Here is a 6,394-nt window from a genome sequence, read left to right as displayed (position 1 = left end):
TGTCTATAGATGTTGCCATTGTTCAGGTCTTGTTTATACAGCCATTTGTAGGGGAGACTGTTTCACAGCAAATGTCTTGGCATTCTGACTTTTAAAATCTTTCTGCCTGCTCTTTAGTGATGTTCCCTGAGCCATAGATAAGGAGCTGTGATGCAGACTTTTCTATTGATCCTGGGCTCCCCATGATCCATTGATCTCTTCATTGTGTTCAGTTGTGGTTTCCTGTGATGGGTTATTCCGTGTTCTAAACTCATAGAAAGACTTGTAACAAGGAACCAGTGTGAGAGAGAATATACAGTATTTGTCTTTCTGGGCCTGAGTTACCTCACTTAATATAATCTATTCTAATTCTATCCATGTACCTGCAAATCCCATGATTTCATTTTTCTTTATTGGTGAATAGTATTCCATTGTGTATATGTATCACATTTTCATTACCTATTAATCTGCTGAAGGACATTAAGCTGTTTCCATTTCTTAAGTATTTAGAACAGGGCATCAACGAACCTTGCCTAGCTAATATCTGTGGAGTGGGATGTCTAAATTCTTGTTAAGCACATTTGATGAACTCAGGCACGGGCATGGTAGACAGAAAAGCAAGTCAAGTTCCTGGACACTAAGAGGATTAAATTTTATGTGTCAAGATCGGTGTAAGCAATAGGTATGCGCACCAATGAACTATGGATATTAATTGGCATGGAGCCCCAAATGGGGTAGAGTGGGGCTTAGTCCTACTCTGGAAATAAGAACAGCGGTGATTCTCAAACTTGGCCTCAGAAAAGGAGGTGTTGGTTGAGTTGAAGAGCTGGTTGGAGACTCAAAGGGTCTGAGAGTGGGGGTAGCTCAGTGGACAAGTACTTGCCTAGCATGTGAGGTCCAGGATTGAGGGGAGGGAGAGGGGCTCAGAAGGAAAGAAGGCACGAAGTGAGTCAAGGCACAGGGTGTGAAAGAGCCAGAAATGATGTGATTTGCCTGGAGAGAAGACGGGATGTGAGGCAGAGCATGACACACAAGGTGGGCCAGGTCTCGTCTCAAGTGCCTTCGCTTCTCTGCTCTCCCACAGGATGGCTGCTTGCATGTGTGGGTGCTGAGCAGTTGAAAAGTGTTCAGTCCTGATGAGAAGACATGTGACACATGAAGTAAATTAGGAAGACTGAACGTATACAAAGTCAGCAGTGTTGTATTGATGACGTGTTGAAATGACAATATACAGGGCATGCGCAGTTTAAAATAATACATTATTAAATTAATTAATGTATTAATACCACTCCAGGCTCGAGAGATGGCTCTGAAGTTAAGAGCACACAGTTATCTCAGGGACTTGAGTTTGGTTCCCAGAACTCACGTTAGGTAGTTTGCAACTCCAGCTCCAGGGGATCTGATGCCCTCTTCTGGCTTCCATGGGTACCTGCACTCACACACACACACAAAACTCCCCACAGATACACAAGCATGTGCATAATTAAAAATAATAACAACAGGGCCGGAGAGATGGCTCAGAGGTTAAGGGCACTGTTTGCCCTTACAAAGGTCCTGAGTTCAATTCCCAGCAACCACATGGTGGCTGACAACCATCTGTAATAAGATCTGGTGCCCTCTTCTGGCCTGCAGGGACCACTGTATACTTAATAAATAAATAAATCTTTAAAATAATAATAATAATGACAATAAATAATAAAATAAAACTAAAAAAAACAATACCACATTTCTTTTTTATTCTTAACGTAGTCTCCAACATTTCAAATCACACACTCATCATATGTCTATTGGACCATAGAGCCAGAAACAGTGACATCACTGACAAAGATTTTTTTTTTCAATGAGCAAAGGAGATGAAGATTAGGTCTGTGTCTGAGAACACTCACTCACTCTGACAGTGAGGAGCAGAGAGTGGAGACAATTAGGAAAACACTACAGCAATTGGTAGAGAGCATTACAGAGAGTTGAATGAGAAGGAAGCTGGGGTGGGAGAGGACCCTGGGTGTGGGAAGGGAGAAGCCTCAGGGCTGCTGGCTGGGTTGACTTTGGAACAAAGCTGTGGCCCTGGAGGACGGAGGACAAAAGAAAAGGCTCCTGGAGGAAGCTGATGGGTTCAGTAGCTAACAGTGATGCCGAGATGCCTGGGATCCCCCAGCGGGGAGGCTTGGGGGAAAGTCTAGAGCTCTGTTGAGATTAAAGGCCGCATATTCACATTTGAGTATTGGTTTCCAAGTGTTCCCCTGAGGGGCTGGTGAGATGGCTCAGTTGGTTAAGTGTTTGCCTGAGTTTGGATCCCAGCTCTTATGTAAAAGATCAGGTATGGTGGCAAACACCTGAAGGCCCAGCACCAAGGAGCAGAGCCAAGGGGATCCTCGGGTTTGTTAGATAGGCAGTCTCACTAAACCAGTGGACTCCAGGTGAGAGATCCTGTCTCAACAGCCAGTGTGGAAAGTGATAGAAGCCATCTCTGATCTCTACATGGACACATACATGGGTATACAAGTACAAACACACGTATATGCTTACACTAGGCACCCATACAAAACTTAAAAATATCCTGAGACTCAGGGTGAATGAAGTTACCCAGAGAGAGGATTTAGCTCTGGGGACACCAGTAGCTGTAGGAATGTAGGGAGGAGATCCCTACTAACAAACACTGACACCTTGTGATCCCTCACTGTGAGGCAGGTGGCTTTCGGCTCCATGTTGGCAAGTGTTTGGAAGAGACCCTTGTTCCCATTTGCAGGTTTTAGAGCAAACAAAAACAACCAAAGTGACAGCCAACACCAAAGCCTGCTGTCTTCATGAATAGACTTTGTCCCAGGCATCAGCTCTCTCATAAGGTGGTGTGGCAGGAATGGGCTGATTCCACAGCTTTTCTGAAGGCCATGTGGCCATGTCATGGAAAGTAGCAATTCTTCTAGGAGTTATCCAAAGTTCATCATCGGGAAAGTAAATAATATAAACTAATGTGCATGCTCAGACATGTTAGTAGGTCACTTTTGTGGCATCAAATAGAAGCGGAAGCCATTATGGGAAACGAGTTTAATAAATCATAGTAGACTCACATGACAGCCTGCCCTACAGATGTTCAGGATACTGTCAGACGCACATTTTTATGGACATAGCGAGACATTCACAGTGTGTTCAACGAGCAAGCAGGTGGCTGCAGTGAGGGTTTTGTTAGTGCTGACCACTGTCTGGTTAAGGACGAGGGCTACCCAGCAGAGTGTGGCCACTCACAGACACCATGCTGCTTGCCTCGCTGTCTTCTGCGAAGGGACTGATCATGCATGGGCCGTAGGTAGTTATAGAAACTCAACAGGTTCACCCAGCTGGTTGAAACAGGTCTTCCTGCTCCAAAAATCTCAGTGTGGGCCAGCTTGTGCTACTTCAAAAGAAATCAGGGAGATAAAGTCCTTTCGTACAAATCATCTAGTTTTCTTCAAAGATTCAATTAATTAGATTTCTGAAGACAAGATTTGTATAGATTTTTCCTGTAGATGTATTTACTTTATGCATGTGTGTGAGTGTTTTGCCTGCATGTGTATATTATATGTGTGCCATATCCACGCCTGGTGCCCTCTGAGGTCAGGAGAAGAAATCAGATCTAGAGCTAGAGTTATGGACGGTTGTGAGTCACCATGTAGGCTCTGGGGCTTGAACCTCAGTCCTCTGCAAGGGCAACAAGTGGCTCTTAACTAATTAGCCATTTTTTCAGGTCATACTTTATTTTAAATTATGCGTGTGTGCCTATGTATAAGTGTGTGAGGAGGTGAGAGGTGCTGGCGCTCCTGGAGCCAGAGTTACAAGCAGATATGAGCTGCCTGAGGCAGGTGCTGGGAACCAAACTTGGGTCCTCTGGAGGATCAGTCCTCACCCATTCTCTGCTATGGAGCCATCTTTCTAGCCCACATGTCACCCATTTCAAAAAGGGGCACTTCAGCTGTGCTTAGTATATTCTGAGTTAAGCGAGCACGCCAGCCGTTTTTTAAACTCTTACCTTTTATTTATTCTTTGACATTTTCACACATGTATACAATGTTTGTTTGCTTTTGAGATAAGGTTTCTCTGTGTAATAGCCCTGGCTTTCCTGGAACTTGCTTTGTAGACCAGGCTGGCCTGGAACTCACAGAGATTCTCCTGCCTCTGCCTCCCAAGCGCTGGCATTAAAGGCATGCGTCACCATGCCCCACTACAATATATTTTGATTGTCATCCCAAACTCTTCCCTTGTTCTCCTTAGGCACAATATGAATTTGTACCCTTTCTTTTCTTTTCTTTTCTTTTCTTTTCTTTTCTTTTCTTTTCTTTTCTTTTCTTTTCAACTCAGCATCCAATTAGTGCTGCCTCCTGGGACATTGACCGGCTTACCAATCTTGGTGGCTTCACTGTGTGCACTGCCATCTTATGTTCAGCAGACTGTACCTCATAGCACCTCTCTCCGTCCTGCAGCTCTTAAAGTTGCTGCAGCATCCATTCTGAGAGGTTTCCGAGCCACGAGGGCGTTACTAGGGATGCCCCGTCTAAGGTTGAGCTCTGAAAAGTTACTTATTCTCTTTCTCAATGGGTGGACCAAATCCGAGTCCATGTTAACTGCAGCTTGGTAGCCAGTTTCGGAACATTTTCATCATGGCACTTCCCCAGCCCTTGGCAGCTAGTCTTTCTGTCTCTAAGATGGGCTCCCCTGGACCTTTCTAGGGGCGGGATGGCTCAACCTGTGGTCTTCTACAACTCGTTTTTCTGATAAGAACAGCTTTCAAAGCCACAACCCAGCCAGTCATTTGGTTCCTTTTCATTTTTACAGCAGAAAAGTCTTCATGAGTGAACAAGTCGTTGTGAAACTTAAAAGCATCTCTCTGTGATGAAAATGGTCTGTTTTTACAATACCCAGCAGACTTTTATAACTTTAAGCTATCGTCCCTCTGCTTGTTAAGACTGAGCTGCTGGGGATGGGTAACTTTTCCATGTCTCTCTAACCTTACATCATCCTCCCAAATCAGAGGTAGGACTTCCCGCAGGCTGCTGGTGTTGGATGGTCAGTAAGGAGCAGAGCAGAAGATTGGAGAAGCACATGGGATCTTGAGAGGCCAGGATTACACCCATCCCCTGGTCACACCCCAGTACCTGACCAAACAGGAGGTCTGTGGCCCTCGGAGGCCTCGATGAAAGACAAACAGCCATCGCGTCCTCCTGGAGACACTAGGGTCTACTTCCTCAGTCAGGGGACACTCCCTCGGTTGTCACCTGCACACTGTTTGCCTTCTGTATTTAAAATGCATTTCTACTCAATGATTTTTTTTAAAAAAAAACAGCACTCTGTATTCAGTTTAGAATTTTCTCTTTCTTTTTCATCATGAAAAAGTTCAAGGTCAAGAAAGAACTTCCCACGGCCTGAAATACATTCACATTGCTTTGTTTTGCTTTCCTCCACCATCACTATCAATTCCTAATTACATCTATTTACTCTCTGTGTGTGCGTCACAGTGCATACACGGAGGTCAGAGGACAACTTTCGGGCGTTGATTCTCTCATCTCACCATGTGGGTCTTAAGGTGCTAACTCAGGTTGTCAAACTTGATGGCAAACACCTTGACTTACTGAGCCATCTTGTTGGTCCACTATCCATTTCTAAAACTTTCTTCATTCTGAAGAACTCTACACTCACTAAACACTGACCCCATTCCTGCCCCTCCCCCACCACGTCTACAAACCATGCTATTTTCCTTCTCTGTGACTTCATAACTCCACGTAGCCCATCTTAGCAGGATCAGGTATCTCCTCTCCTATGACTGACTGGCTTATTGGGCGTATGGAGTCCTCAGGATACACAGGGGCTATAGCATATTTTAGAATCTCCTTCCTTAAGGCTGAATAGTATTCTATTGGATGTCTGTGCACACTGCATTCTCCTTCTGTCCGTTGCTTGTGGCACTTGGTTGACTTATACCTTTTGGCTATTGTAGATGATGCGTCTGTGAACACGGGTGTGCAAGTATTTGTTCAAGACCCTGAATTCAGTTTCTTTGAGGGTATAGGTCTATTGATTTTAATGGAAGAATAACAAGACATTAGTAAGGTAATATAAAGACACACTGTCTTGTCACTTTTCTAGAAACTTTCATTGGCGTGCATCCCTCTGGGGGCTCTCCACATGTCTGTGTTTTTAAAAATAATGCAGTGATAACTAGACAGTGGTTTTCTAACTTTCACATTTTAGGTCTATGTGATAAGCCGGAACATGAGCCGAGGCCATGTTAGTCACTAACTGTCCCAGGAAAGAGGGAGGCAAAAACACAGTGACCATCGCAAAGGTATGTGCATTTGTACAAGATAAATACGAACATTAAGAACACATGAATACAGGGAGAAAACTCACACGCATGTATCCATGTCACTAGAACATGTGGGACTGG

The sequence above is a fragment of the Myodes glareolus genome, chromosome 4 (assembly GCF_982192425.1).
Source record: "Myodes glareolus chromosome 4, mMyoGla1.1, whole genome shotgun sequence".
NCBI lineage: Eukaryota > Metazoa > Chordata > Mammalia > Rodentia > Cricetidae > Myodes > Myodes glareolus.
Note: the sequence above shows the minus strand (reverse complement) of the source record.